The sequence below is a fragment of the Humulus lupulus genome, chromosome 6 (assembly GCF_963169125.1).
Source record: "Humulus lupulus chromosome 6, drHumLupu1.1, whole genome shotgun sequence".
Classification (NCBI taxonomy): domain Eukaryota; kingdom Viridiplantae; phylum Streptophyta; class Magnoliopsida; order Rosales; family Cannabaceae; genus Humulus; species Humulus lupulus.
Window position 1 is genome coordinate 107,260,882 of NC_084798.1, and position 16,799 is coordinate 107,277,680.

The window sequence follows — 16,799 nt, forward strand, 5'->3', positions numbered from 1 at the left end:
CTAAAATCATAAAACAATTATTAAGAACACATAAAATTAAACTACTAAAAACTAACAGAAATGTGAAGAAAAATAGATCAATAATGTTGAACAGCTGCTAATCCCGAATCCAAGAAGTCTCTGAAAATTCGTCCTTCAAAAAACCCTAATCCATATCTTAATTAATAATGTTTTAAACCTAAATAAGATATTTTTTTTCTCTTTAGGGAGGCGCGCCGCGGCCTATGTTTTCAAAATGCCCAGGCGATTTACGCCTCCGTCTTCAAGCACTGCGGCCCTTAAACTTCATACCGCGCCCCGTGTGAAAACCTAGATTTTCTTTACTATCTGCCACTCATCATGCCGCGACCCTAAAGGGCATGCCACAACATTAACTCCTGCCTGATTTGAGTAGTTTCTGACTTTGCTAAAGTCGCGGCCCTTAAGCCCATGCCGCGACTCTAATTTTATTTTTTTCAAAACTTGACCATCTTAAGTCCAACCTTCATCAAAACTTCTTCTAACTCTTCCCCGATGCCAATTTGACTCAAACAACCACAAATAGTTCCATTTTTCTACCATTTCTTCTTTTTTCCGGGTTTAGCTCATAATTCATAGCACGATCCTACAACAAAGACAAACACAAGCGTAATCCTGCACAAAACAAACAGAAAGACTCAAGATTACCACAAAACACATCCTAAAACGACACTAAAATGGAGTTATCAGCTATTGAAAGATATTATTCTTGTAGTGCCCTTTGGTTCTTTCTTTTTGGAGTTATTGTCATTCTTCTTCTCCTTGGCCTTTGGTTCCTTCTTGCCTTTCTCAGACTTCTTGCCTTACCTTTGTCCTTTTCATTGTTATTCTTTCTCTTCTTGGTTTTATCCTCAGAGGTTGAAGGTTTCTCCTCTGACATATTTTCCTTAGTCTCTTTGGTTATGATTTTGTTAAGAGACTCAAATGTTTGTAGTTCATTCAACAGTTGAGTTATGATAAACTCCAACTTATTCATAATATAGTAGGCTGTGAACGCAGAGAAAGCAAGAGTGAGCAATTCAAGTATGATGCTTACTTGTGTACGCTCATCAATGACGGCCCCTTGTATTTTTTATTCATGCATCTCGTTCATCATGCTCAAGATATGTTCATGCATAGAAACACCTTTCTTCATCTTAGTATTCATGTAGGTTCTAGTAGCCTCATGTATATTTTGATCATATTGCTATCCAAACATGGCTTGCAGAGATTCCATTATCTCAAAAGTAATTTCCATGTGTTTATGCTTTGTTCGCAGAATATGGCATTGTATATTAAAAAATTTCCATCAGTTATATAATAATAACATAAAATATGGTATTGTATATTAAAAAATTTAAATATAATTTGGTATTGAATATGAAATAAAAAATAATTATGTATATGAAAAGAAATAAAATATAATTATATAAAAAAATGTTTCACTATGATCTTTTAGGAAAGACTGTAGTAAAAAGTCTTTTCTCTACGGTTTTCTGAAAAGACCGTAGTGAAAGAACCTCTTTCTCCTCTAATTAAAAAATAGGGTAGGCATATTAAGTATTTCAAAATAATGCCATTTTTTTGCACTCTACCAAAAATACCCCCATCTCTTCTGTGACAGTCAGAATCCCGTGATCCGTAAGGGGAAAAGCCGGGTAAGCTGTGAAATCCCACACCGCCTGGGGAAGGTCAAGTGTAATGATTCTAAGACTGTGTAGGTATGGGACTACACAGTTGAAGAGGGCTTAAATGGATTGATGGGTACTACCTGGCACTGCTACAAAATTGTACTTAGACGACATGCATGAGATGACATTTGTAGTAGAACTGTCGTGTCATGTTAAAAATATACATGACACAACAGTAGCTCACAAACTGTTATGGCATGCAAATTAAAACTCACATGAAACAACAGTTCTAATGAGACTGTTGTAACATGCCTATTTTTAACATGAGACAACATTTCTACTTAAACTGTTGTTTAATACAATACAAATTTTCTAATCAAAATAAGTACTAATTTAATTTGTATTTTTTTAATATAATTTAATATATTTTATGTGTCCAGATATTGTTATTAAGATTTTTTTTCTGTAAATAGAAAATATATGTACAACTTTTGATGTAGTGTGTAAGTTTGTATATATGGTTAGTTTGCATTATGTTTTAGAAATTGTATATAATAGCATATTAATTTTGTAAACATTAGTTTTGATATTTTAGTAATGTTCTTTTTTTTTAATAATATAATAAACAAATAGTTAGAGGTATGATAATAAATTTTTAATTAAAATTCATTAAATTTTGAAAATAGAATTTTTTCACTTTTAATTTTTTTTAAACCATTTCGACTTTTTATTTCTTATCTTCTTCAAATCAACACACTACAAAAAAAAAAGATAGGGTCTTTACCTACATATTTATTGATGATGTGGCAAATTATAATCTTACTTACACTTAATTATGTGTAAATAAATATTGATTTCCTTATACATAATATGCCCATGTGTAAGTAAATGATGCGATTAAGGGCTTTGGGCCTCCATCCTAGCACGAATTTCGTAGTGTGCCACTTCAGAACTAATTGTCGAGCCTCTAAATGCTAAACAATTGATGTGATCTTGCTCTTGGTGATCAAGATCCCTTACTGTACCTACAGAAATTAACGGCTCTGTTAAAGTGGGTACCTACAGAAACTGATGGAACTTGATATTGAGTACTTTTTCTGCCAAAAAAATAATTGGGTACTAAATTGCAAAAAATCTAAAATATTGGGTACTTTTGCCACCTATTTCCCTTATACCAATTTTGAGACTATAAAGAAATATTTCCCTCTTAATTTATATTATCATTTATTTGGATAAATAATAATATATATCCAATTGGATGAAAGGTTTATCCTAAAATTCGTGAGATTTAAAATAAATTATGATTTAATTATAATATTTGGGATTAAAAGAAAGAATTTTGATTAGTCAAGATTATTGGATTAAAATATTATTTAATTATAAATGGGGTTTTTAACAAATGAAATGAATATAGTAAAGGACTTAATAGAGATGATTTTTGAAATTTGGGGCTAAAAAAAAATTAAAGAAATTGATTTTATAATAGGATTTTATTTAATAAAAGTTAAAAACTAAAGATATTAATTATTTTATTTTTCCTCTGACCTTGTTTCTCTTTCCCGATTTCTTCTTCTTTTTTCCCCAATTTCTTCTGCTGTTGCTCTATGCTACTCACTCCATCTTCTTCCCTCCTCCATCTGCATCGTCGTCCTTGTCAAAAAAGCGCCGAACGAGACAAAACATTGTTGTCTCTACATCTGAGCATCTCATTATTTTTCTGGGCACGGCAAAGGCGTAACTTTTGGGCAGATTTGGGGAAGCAAGAACTTCCGGTGTCTGGGCAAATCTGGGTAAGCATCTCTTTCAAACAACATTCTTTCAGATTTGGTGATTTTTCCAGCATTAGCATATTTGGTTGTTCTTGGTTGTTCTTGGTGGTGAATTTATTATATGTGGGAAATAGTTAAGTTCTATTCTTGGTTTGATAATGGGTTTGGTTATTTGGGGCTTCTTCTCTATAAATGTGAATTTGTAAAGGTATTGACTCATGTTGTACCATTGTATGTCTTTGTAGTCAGAGCCCTGATTCTGGCATTAGCATATTTGAACATGGATTCAGAGCCCTGATACTCTAATACGAATTGGTGATTGAAAACAAGCCATTGTAACAAAAAAGGAAGAAATGTAAGGTCTTTGTTCTTCATTGGTCCAATTTTCTCTATATGTGTTTTAATAATAAAACGGCATAAACTCAGTAATAGGCTTGTTTTAAATGGATGATCCTCATTTTAAAGTTTAGAGCAATCCATGTGATGATTGATGAAAAGTGTGCTGACAATTTCCTTTTCTTTTTTATATTTTGTTTTTGCTATAAATTTTTATCAACAAATCTGAGCATGTTATCTTTTTATTGTCATTATGTGGTTATCAGATTTTCTTTAGTTATCCATAGCCCAAGTGGATGTTCGATGCGTGCATTTTATGTGTATGAGCAAGTTCACATTCCAGTGTTTTCTTACATTGTGTTCCCCTTCACCTAAAAGTTAAAGATGTCCTTTAATTAGTTCACTTTGCTGTTAGATTTTGCTCAAGCAATGCAAGTGGCATCACTCCTTGAATTATACAGTTAAAAATAATTTGATAGTTAACTTGAAACTTTTATCTGATTTCTGTTACTACTAGATGAATATTTTCAATTTTTTTATTTCAAATTTACTAGATTAATATCCAGTTTCTCTAATGTACTCAAATTAATTTGTCAAATGGGGATATATTGGTCTCAAATTGATATTTCCTACAACTGCAAACTTATTTGTGGACTGACTTAATGAGTTTGTGGTTCATGAAAAATTATAAATGTGAAACTTTTATGTGGAGTTTAATTGCCTTGATTTGATTGGTGTTTTGTAAATAATTTACCCCTTGTAATAATTATTTTATTTGTGAAATTTTTTAAAACGAATGATAATAAAACAACTGGATCGTGATGAAACAACTTGTACTTGTGAATTGTGATGTTTAGTTAATAACAACTAGCATAACAGTTACTAATATACATATATAAGAAAAGTGGAACTTAATTTTAGCCTTCATTTCTTTTTAATTGCTTGCATTATTCATTTTACTTTCATACAATGTTCCATGAGTTTTTTTTAGTAATGTTGCTATATTAGCAGACTTGCCTTGCCTTGTGTAATTATTCACTATGATTATGTATAGCTTAGCTTAGTATCCATTGTAGAACAAGCATACCAGTCCCATTGGCAGGATTCAATAATTTCATAAATAACTTGCATGCGGAAACAAATTCTCAATTATCAAATGGCCATAATCTCACAATCCAATTTGGTTGAATCTCCAATTAGACAAGTGTTAATGATCTCCATTTCATTAAAATTTCAGGCAGAAAAAGACGTAAATAGAAAAACAAATTCAAGAAACAGGCAAAATTTCAATTCACTCTCTGTTTACACCCTTTGTTTTTTTTTCTTCTCCTCTATTCTTGCCTGACTCAGAGCAAGTTCTGTGTTAAGTGAGGCAGAATAAAAACGGATATATATTTTGTTTAATTATTATATAGAAAATGATGATTTTCTAAATCTTTGAATATTAAGTCCATATGATCTGTATGAGGATGACACGCCAAAGGAATGGAGATTGCGTGAATTTAATTAACAGTATATATAATCGTTGGATAAGATCTTAGATTGAGTCATAGAGATTGACAATGATGGAGAGAGTTTCATAATCAATGCCTATACTATCATTGTAGTCTACTGTGTAATTGGCTAAGTGTACTGTATATGATGTTGTAATAGTAGTATTAATTGTATATATATATGGTTTCTTCTCCTCTGTTCTTGCCTAACTCGGAGCAGGTTCTTTGTTAAGTGAGGCCGAATAAAAAAGGCAATATATTTTGTTTAATTATTATATAGAAAATGATGATTTTCTAAATCTTTCAATATTTTTGTATAGAAAAATGATACATTTTAAAAGAAATAAAAATTAAGACCCCTCTAAAGTAAGGGCCCTAACATGTCTATATCTTTAGTCAGACTAATATGAATCGAAAGTCCATACTAATTAATATAGATAAACCTCATTTTCATGATCCATGTATCTATATTATTAGTTATAATGCTTAGTACATATAGTTATGTAGTAATTAATGCAACTATATGTTTGTTACCTACTTATTATAAATAACACATATGAAGATTAATTTTACATGGGCAGACTTAACACATGCAACTATATTTTAAATGTTTTTTCTTGTAGTGTCATCTTATATTTCATGGTAGTTATGTGTTTTCATATGTGAGACAAATATAGAATTTCATGAGTTTTTACCCAAAAAGGAAAATTGATTGGAGTTCTAATAGGTATCTATCCTTCTGTGTTAAGTTTGTCTTTAAATGTTATTGGTAGTTAAGATTTAAGAAAACAAGTTATTAAAACTTGTGAAAATCTTACAAAAGTAAGCTGGGTCAATCAATAATTGGTTTTTCTGTGTTAGAGATTAATGCACCAGTGGTTGTCCTGGAATTTCTCAGAATTTTGTTTGCCTTCATTGTGAAGAAAGTTTCGAAGGAATAAAAACGTGGATGAGAAATGCATATGCCACCCCAATTAATTAAGTATATTATTTATTGTGTGTCATATATATATAAGTTGAATATAGTTTTCGTGCATGCTAAACAAAGTATATATATTGCAGTTATCAATCCCTTTAAGTTGAGTAATCTCATAGACAGCTCTCTAGGCAATTTTAATTGGATTATGACCAATGAGACAATTGAAACTTAATGTTCAGCTGCAACTATGTGTTTTCATCTATACATGCCAGATTATTTCAGTGTTCGATTTCGATTTCATCGTTGACAATTAAATTAATCCTACGCATACACATATATTTATACATATTATTTAGTTTCATATCCTTTTATTATTATTATTAATTGTATTTTTCTTAACCATGCATATATGTAACCCACGGTGTAAGCTTTTGTACCCTGATATTCTAGCTAGCTAGTTATAACGTTATTTCTTGCTAATATACTGAATAATATAAGAGTATGTGTCTATCATTATATAGGAGTAGATTTTGCATCCCGTCCACCCCATAACTGTTAGATCAATGGTTGAGTTAATCCAATAATTATTAATCATTGGAACTCCTCAAAGTTCATTAAATTAAATTTAGAGTACATGCAGTGCATTCTCTGTTTCTTTCCTTTCCTTTTTTGTTTTTGTTTTTTCTTTTTGGCTAAGATTCTTTTTTGATTTGATTACTATAGAGATATATCTCTAAAATGGTATGCATGACGATACAACTTTGATGTATTGATGCCTGGCAGTTTGTGCTTGCCCTGCCAGAAGAGTATAATATTAATATAGCATATTTAAGCGAGATAATTGGAATTTTGGTGAAGGTGGGGGAATTGATAATAATATATATGATATTGGTCAAGAAATATATCAATTCATATACAAAATAAAAGTATAGTTGAGACAGTTTTCATATGGAGTGGCCGGACTAGGCCGCTACCCATTTTTCTCCAACTTAAAAACTATACTTAGGAAAATATTTTGAATTATTGTATACGGATAGAAAAGCTTCTGTTTGACCTTATATATTACATTCAGAAAATGACAAAATCATTAGTCCCATGGTAATAAGCAAATAAGTAACTAAGTCAATCTATCACTCGTTTAGTACCCGCATCTACCTTTAGCAGTCATAATTGCATTTTTTTTTCCTTTTACAACTAGTAATAAAAATATTAATTGGATATTAGACCTATTTTGTTATAAATTTTGATTAAAATTGCAAGTATAGATAGCTAGGTTTATATAAATATGCATATCATCCTTAGATCTAATCCATTATATTGAAAATTTTCTATTTAAAGCAATTATGCATTGCCTGGCAAGCGTTGTCGTCATCATGCGGGCGATCATTAGGTACATTTGCTGGCAGTAGTATTATTATTCTTTTATTCTTTTTAATAATATACATGTGTATGTTAGAGGAGTTTGAATATCTTAAATATTCATCCATAGTGAAGTAGGTTCTGAGATTATAATTGTATGCTGCGGTGATAACGGAAGATTGAAAACTTGCATGTATTAGTGAAGTAGGTTCTGAGAATTTTGTGTGCTGCCGTGATATATGGATGAAAACCTGTGTGTTGTTTGATTTGTTTGTGTTGATTGTGATAGATGACTAGGCTAGTAAATTAGGATATTTGTTGTCCAATTTTCTGTTTGATTTACTTTTATACTTAAATGTTTTCTCTTCAAAATTTTAATGACAATACTCCTATAAATGACATTGCAATGAATATGTTGTTACACTTGGACTGATGTTCTAAAATTTTAATAACTTTGTTTTAAATGCAGACGTCACTGGATGTTAGTGATCATTGATCCCAGATGACCATACATGTTACTATCTTGATCCACTTAGAAAATCTCCTCCAAATGATTTGAAGAACCTTATGAACAGGTATTACATTTGAAAATCATTTTAGAATATAATATGGTTATTTGATATGTAAATAAAAAATTAATATGCTCTTACTATTGATGTATATATAGTGTCTCTTCACACATTAAGCGAAAAACAGGAAGGAATGAAAAAATTACAAGTGGAAAATAGTCAATTGCCATCGTCAAACATCGTCAGTAGAGTGCGACTTTTATATCATAAGGATGATGAAGGACTATTGCTTGAATGAGACACCCATGCGATGGCTAACTAGTAATGTAAGTGTATTTATAATTATTGAACTACAATTCTATTGAATTTAATTTCTTACTTAGTTTTTTATTTTGTGTTTTGTAATGTGGTGGGAAGAATAAATATACACTTGGCGAAATTAATGAAACTCGAGATGAATGGGCAGCGAAGCTTCTTGAGCGGATGAGTCATAGCTAGAGTAACTTTTGAAATCAGAATTAAAAAAATATACTAATTGTAGTTTTTAGTTAGCACTTACATAGTTATTGCATGTGTATATTTTGATCTTGTAATTTTTAGATTTGGAACATACTGAGTTCTATTGATTTTGTCTGCCTGTTGATTTTGTCTGAACTATGTTGTAATTACATAAGAAATTATGAATGAATATAGTGGTTGAAAATAGAGAAATGAAAAAATTCTCATATTCTATATGGGACATCGGTCTCTACAAAACTGTCGTCTTATGTATTGCGGGGATGATGCTTGCACATAAATTGTCATCTCATGTACTGCAGGAGGATGACGCTTGAGTAGGAACTGTTGTCTGATTTACTGCAGTGGATGACGCTTGCACAGAAACTGTCGTCTCATGTACCACAAGAGACAACATTTGTATAGGAACTATCGTCTCATTTATGACAAGAGATGACACTTTTATTTAAACCGTCATATCATACTTTACATGACATTGCATGAGACGACTGTATTAGAACCGACGTACGAGAGTCCATACGACGGTTTAAAACCATCGTCCCATGTCAATTTTGTAGTAGTGTGGAGTAATCTAAGTATGGGTGACCTCCTGGGAAGTTTTCCTAGGAAGCATGTGAGTGAGGACAAAGCACGCTGAAAAGACTCATATTGGTTTGTAGGGCCAGTCGTCATTCCAGAAAGTAGCCATAGTGACGTGAGGCGTCACATCTTCCCTCTTCTCTCTTCCTTCTTCTCTCTTCTCACTTCTCTCTTCCCTCTCTCTATTTCAATTCACTCTCTCTCACCTCACGGCACCACCAACACCACCACCACACTAAATATTTCATTTCAAACAAATCTGGGCATGGTTTTTGACCTTTTTTATTACGATTATTTTCAAATCTAAAACTATGGAATCTATAGAAAATCGACCTTGCTCGATGGTAGTTCGATGGTTCTCAAAGCCAGCTCGATGGGGCCTACAAAATCAAGATTTTCATGAAAAATGACATTTCTCGTTGGTGGTTCGATGGTGCTCGATGCCAGCTCAATGGACTCGATACGATTCTTGCAAGAGACATAATTTTTCACTTGGGTGTCCATTTTGGGAGATTTTTTTATTTTGGGTATTTTTCATGATATACACATTTGACATACTCATATGCACATTTGGGAAGAGTAACACCTGCAAAAAAAAATACAAAAATCCAAACATACATCATGTTTAAGACATGTTTTGAAATGTTTTCAAGTTTTAAACTTCACAAATGTGAATATGAGCATGTCAAACGTGTAGATCTTGAAATACCCAAAATAAAAAAAATCACCTTAAATGGACATCTAAGTGAAAAATTATGTCTATTACAAGAATCACATCGAGCCCATCGAGCTGGCATCGAGCACCATCGAACCACCATCAAACAAAGTCATTTTTTTCATGAAAATCATTATTTTTAAGGCCCCATCGAGCTGGCATCAAACCACCATCGAGCAATGTCAATTTTATGCAAATTTCAAATATGACAAAATCACAAAAAAAAAAAACCCAAAAATCATGTCCAGATTTTTTCAAAAATGCAGTATTTAGTGTGTTGGTGGTGCCACGAGGAGAGAGAGAGGGAACCGAGAGAGAGAGAGAGGGAAGAGAGAAGTGAGATGAAAGGATGGTATTTTTGGTAGAGTGCCAAAAAGTAGCATTATTTTGAAATCTTTAATATGCCTAGAATATATTTTAATTAACACCCAATATTAAGCATAGAATGTGAAATTTCCCTTTAGAAAATACCGCAGTGAAAAGTCTTTCTTTTCTCTGCGGTTCTCTGGTGAAATTTTCTTTGCGGTTGATTACATTGTGATACCCAATTACCCCAAAAAACCACAGTGTAAAAAGGAAAAAAACCGCGAAGAAAGCCCAATTTTGTAGTAGTGGTTAAAAAAATAAAATAAATAAGTAAATGAATAAAGTAAAAAAAAATCATATTTATCAAATAAATAAATTAGGAAGCGAATTATCTAAATATATTAATGAATAAGTAAAATAAGTTCATACATTATTAACACAATTAAATAATTTATAAATAATAAATAAAATGAAATGTAATCAATTAGTAGTAATTAGTAATTAATTAATTCAATACTTTTTAGATAAATTTTTATTACAATAAATTTTATATTTATAAATTTAAAATTTTAATTTATTAATTTATTGTATTTATAAATTAATGTATAAATTTATTGTATTTATAAATTTATTGTATTAATTTATAAATTTTTAATACAATAAGAAATCCTAATTTTAAATAAAATACAAAATATGTGTATAAAGGTTAATATTAGAAAAACAGCTATGAATGAATTGCATAATGTTATTAATATTATTGTTATAACAACTCGCTAAGTCTTTGTTTGTTAGAGATGAAAAGTGAAAGGAAGGAACACTTTGGATAGAAGATATAAAGTGGAAGGAAGGAAAGAAAAGAGAAAAAAAGTGGTAGGGTCCACACTAAAATCTCTCTCCAAATTGGAGAGAAAATAAAAAAGAAAACATTGTGGCTTTATAGGACCAAAATACCATTGACAAATTGACTAAAACAAATTGTAGTAGTATTTTTTTAATATATTATTGTAAAAATAAATATTTTTAAATTATATTTTTCACCTAAAATATCAAATATCTCAACACATAAGTACTACTCTAATTTATTTAAATTTGTTCTTTAGTTTATTAAATTCTTATCATTTTAGCTATAAAAAATAATTTGATAAAATCACATATTATCAACAATCATAGATAATATTCCATATATAATGAAACATATAAATACCATTTTTATCAATAGGGCATTTATAATTATATGTACTGCCAACTATTCATCTTGTTTTCGTAATATGTTTGGAAAAAATATTTTTATTTATGCTATAAGTGACAAAAATATATTTTTTAAATAATGAGTAATAAATAAAAATCAAAATAAATATTAATATAAGGGCATAAATGTCAAAAACATTTCTTTTCTCTCAATTTTAACTGAAATACTAAACAAAAACAAAAATTAAAACAAGTTTATTTTCCATCATTATACCAAAAAAGAAGAAAAGAATACATTTCTGTTATTTCTTCACTTTTTCTATCCTCTCTATTTTTTCTCTCCTTCCCATTTTTTTTCCTTCCTACCCAACATAGCATAAAATTCGTAGACTCATTTTGACAATTGTGGAGTAGAATCTATCATGATAGACTATTTCTATAGTGTTTGGTAGTTACTTTTGGTGGTGTTTAGTATAGGAGTTTGGTTTGATGGGAATGAGAATGTCAAATTTAACTCATGTTTAGTAAATTTATTTTTAATGGTTTGGGTGTTTGTGTTTCCAAGTGGATCCTAATTTTTTGCTTGATTTAAGGGTAATCTTAACCCCTTTAAACAGTTGAGTTTCACATTCCCTTAGTCTAAACCCCCACTACTCTACTCTACTCCGGGAAACTCAAACTTCGTATCAATACCGTGATGTGTAATCTTCTAACTAAACAAAATATTAACTTTATAATATATAAAATTTTGTTAACACTAAAAAAATGATAGTTTTACAGAGAACAATATACCAAGAACATGTTATCGGTATAAACATTTCAGAACCGCACCAAAGTTACGCGGTATTTTTCATTTTAGTTGATGTACCGAGGACTCTATGCCGAGAACATATTTTCGGTAGAGGCCCTTTATATACTTCATCTTCCCCGAAACAGAGAGCTCATTTATCTGAAACAGAAAAAAAACTTCAATATTTCTCTCCGTTATTTTTTCAGTTTTCTCTGGATTTCGGCCCCCAAGGGCTAGTTTTTCGAGAAATCTTCCTTTCTAAAGAAGATTTAGTCATCAATAGGGTCTATAAATGTATGTATTTGTATATATTTCATTTTATTTTGTGTATAACTTTATCTTTCTTTTTTTTTGGTTTGGCCATTTCTACTCCAATAATGGGATTATTTCTTTATTTCTTTTCAGGTATTGCATTATTCACAAGAGCTTTTATAGGTATCCACGAATTTTATTTATAATTTTTTGGTTTTTTCTAATATTTTTGGCATAAATATATTTGGGGTTTTATGTATAACTTTTTTAATATTTTTAATATATTGTTATTTGTCATATTATATATATAACATTTGATTATGTATTTATAATAGGTAAGAATAATAATTAGAAATAAAAATTAGGTAAAAATTTAGTGATATCCAATTTTTAGGATATAATGTTGTGTAGTATTTTAGTAAAATACATATATAGCTTTACGATTTAGTTAGTGTAATTTTTGGATAAATAATTAATTTATTAGCAATAAGTTTGTGTTGGATTTATTAATGATGAATGTGAGTAATAAAATTAGTATGGAAATTTATTAATTTAATAGTTTATTTTTTGGTATATAATTTGATTTTTAGTTATAAAAATATGTTTGTATGGAAATATAATATTTGAGTGTTAATTTTTTAGATTGGGTTAAATAATTTGAGTGTTAGATTATTAGATTGGGTTAATAAAGTTTGATTATTAGAGTGGGTTTTGTTTCTTTAAATTGAATTTTGTTGTTTTTGTTGTTATTTTTTTTATTCTTAGTGTTGATGAATATTGATGCTTTGTTTTTGTTGTTAATTTTTAGTAGAATTATGATATTTTGAATAGAAAATTGAATCATTAATAAAATTCAAACTAATAATTATAAATTATATAGTCGTTTACAATGTATTTGTATTGCTTTGTGCATGTTCTGAGACTAAATATTTTTCTATGTGTTATTTGCAAGTTTTTAAATTTTGGGATACATGAAAATACAATCGTTATGCTACAAAAATTTTTATAGAATTAAAAGTACTCAATAAAATTTCTAATTTAATAGATAGTGAATTGATAAGTTATATCATATAATTTTAATTATGATTAAATAAAATTAACACTAACATTATGCAACCAAATTTTAATAAAAATAAACATTAATCTTGAATATTAATTAAATAAGTAATAAATCTTAAATAAATTAAATAACTTATAAACAAATCTTTGAAATTTTGTGTAAATTAATAAAACTATTCAATAAAGCATAAATAAAATATGTTATTTAATAAATACTGAATTAATATGTAAAAAAATAATATTTGTTAGTTCTGATTAAATAAAATTAACAAATATATTATTAGAAAACCAATTTTAAACATAATCTTAATAATTATTAACATTAATTTAACTATAAAAGATTAACCATTAATTGTAATTAAAATTAAAATTAATATTTGAAGTTAGAAAAAAAATATGTCAAATTTAAATAATTTTAATAATATTTACATTTAAATATATATTACAATTAGATATTATAAAACAACATAATTAACTTCAAAGAGCATAAGACATTATAAAAACAACATTTAATTTTATTTGTTTTTCTTTGGTAATAAGAAATTATTATTACCAAAGATATGATAGTGTGTTATTATCACCTAGTGATAATTTTTTATTTTATTAGTGTTCATCCCAAAAGCCTTAGACCCATTCGGAGAGGGTGAGTCATTGAAGACTCTTAAATTTGCCTCTCTCTGAATTAGGGCACACACACAAATTGATTGTAAGTTTGATGATTAGTGTTCCGTGTAGTGATACACTCATACAATGTTTGATCGACAAGAGCTGGATTAATTTGACAGATCAATTATCTGATGAGTATGAGGCTGGTGTGATGAATTTTCTCCAGAGAGCTCGACAATGCGTTGACTCAAGGGGATTGGTGAAATGTCTGTATCGGAGGTGTATCAACGTTGAATTTCAGACAATTGATGTATTAGAAAATCATCTCTTTGTAAATGGTTTTATGCGGAAATATACCAACTGGCATTGGCATGGAGAGGATAAAATAATACCAGTAAGGAAAGTGATATATCAAAATGATGAAGATGAAATGATGGATGTTCTCAATGATGTTATGCAAAATGACAATGACGAATATGAAGATAATGAGCGTGATCAAGAGATGCATGTAGTGGGTGGGCAACATTATAACGATTTGTTTGTCGAGATCGAGGCTCCATTATTCCCCGGGTGTCAAAATTACACATCATTGAATTTCCTAGTGAAGTTGATGCATTTCAAAGTGTTGGGCAAAATTCCCAACAAAATATTTAATGGAATGCTGGAGTTGTAACATGTTGCATTTCCAGCCCCAAATAAGCTTCCAAAATCTCATTATGCAGCGAAAATGTTGTTGCAAAAACTTGGATTAGGCTACGAGTCAATCCATGTCTGCAAGCATGATTGCGCACTATTTTGGAAAGAACGTGGTGGAAAAAGCAAATGTCATGTTTATGGGGAGGATCGGTGGGTGGACAAGAACACCAAGGGCAAGAAAGTGCCTCATAAAGTGATTCGTTATTTTCCTTTAACCTCTAGGTTAATGCGAAAATATGTATCGAGGTACATTGCTCAACATATGAGATGGCATCATGAGCAACGTATAAAAGAAGATGGTGTATTGTGTCATCCTGCTGATGGGAAAGCTTGGAAGGACTTTGACTGAAATAATCCAACGTTTGCAATGGAACCCAAGAATGTGCGGCTTGGATTGGCTGCAGATGGATTCAACCTCTTTGGTAATATGAGTCTTTCTTATTGTATGTGGTCGGTTGTGTTGACGACATATAACTTGCCACCATGGTTGTGCATGAGAGAAACTAACTTCATGTTAAGCTTATTAATTCCGAGACCTCATTCGCCAGGAAAATATTTTGATGTTTTCTTAAGACCATTGATTGATGAGTTAAAAGAATTATGGATGACCGGTGTACAGACTTGAGATGCAGTCGATGGTAGTTTGTTCACTCTTTGAGCAGCTTTGATGTGGACTATAAACGATTATCCAGCAATCAGTAGCCTTTCTGGATGGACTGGCCAAGGTTATCATGCTTGCTCTACTTGCAATGTGGCAACACCATCTATTTGTTTACAAAAGAAGGTTGCTTTTTATAGCCATAGACATTTTTTGCCAATCAAACATGCCATTAGAATGGACCAGAAGACAATGAGAAAAACTACCACCAAAGCCATTAACCATGCAAGAAATTTTCACACAAATGAGTTTTATACCTGATTCTCTTCCTGGTAAGCACGTATGATATGGTGGCCAAAAAAATAAAGTGTACAAAAGAGCAAGTAGGTTGGCAGAAAAAAAGTATATTTTTTGAGCTCCCATATTGGGCCAACATAATGTTGCGACACAATCTAGATGTTATGCATGTTGAGAATAATGTGTGCGACAGTTTATTAGGCACAATAGTGTTGGGTTTTATGCCCTTATAAAACCATGTCGGACATGTAGCATGATTTCATATTATCAATAAAAGTAGTAGAAATCATTTAGTTTGACAACCGTGTTGCTTGCTTGTTTTATTACATGATTATTGAAATAATACAAACATTTATAAAATCCCGAACATATGGATAGTTACAATTATAGTGACTAGGTCACAGTGGATTATAGTTGTAATTATATGTTCAAAAGAACGAGTCCTAAGATTAGATCAGTGCATTGGATTTTCACTGATTAGGCAATCTACGATATGATCTACTTACACATTCAGGGTGTGATGTCTTGTCCAAGGCATCGACCAAGTAGATAAGATCGGATGTATTTAGTTACATCGGACTAGGACCGATATTGATTATTGATTGATAAATAAGTATCGTTGTAATTAAATCTAATCAATGTCACAACGTTGACCATATATTAAGCCGATCTTAATTCTGAGTGATAATATTCTGCTAATTATATTATTTAAATCTTTTGACTTGTTCGTTACCAGCTTACCCTACTAGCTAGCCTATACTTACATCTTGGAGATTTATTAGTGTAATTGAGTGGGAGTATTATTCATAGATACGAAATCTATAACTTCTGTATGAGAAGTGAAAAGATGATTTCCTTAATTGCTTTGTTCAAAAGGTTAAATGATTGAGATCTCATTTCTGTGATTAAGTTCACGGAAATATCATTTATAAGGAACTTAGTGGGAGTTAAGGATAAAATACTGATGAGGGGTAAAACGGTAATTTGCACCCAGTTCGTTAGTAAGTCATCGATAGAGGATTGACTGATTGTAATGGTTATAACAATGGATAACGTATTTATGGTTTTGAAAATACGTTCTATGAATTCAAGAGTTCAATTCCAAGTCTATAGTGGAGTCACGAGGAATTAATAAGGTAGTGAAATTATTCGTAAATAAATTCACGGTAACTTGTTGGAGCTTG

At 30.3% G+C, this 16,799-nt stretch overlaps 2 long non-coding RNA genes across 2 annotated transcripts; both read left to right on the forward strand.

The window, feature by feature from the left end:
- Positions 1-3,204: 3,204 nt before the first annotated feature.
- LOC133784147 (uncharacterized) lies at positions 3,205-3,984 on the forward strand. The gene is made up of 2 exons (XR_009871158.1): positions 3,205-3,418; positions 3,647-3,984. It is a non-coding gene; the product is annotated as an uncharacterized LOC133784147 (long non-coding RNA).
- Positions 3,985-7,695: 3,711 nt separating this feature from the next.
- LOC133784148 (uncharacterized) lies at positions 7,696-8,581 on the forward strand. The gene is made up of 2 exons (XR_009871159.1): positions 7,696-8,079; positions 8,172-8,581. It is a non-coding gene; the product is annotated as an uncharacterized LOC133784148 (long non-coding RNA).
- Positions 8,582-16,799: the final 8,218 nt, after the last annotated feature.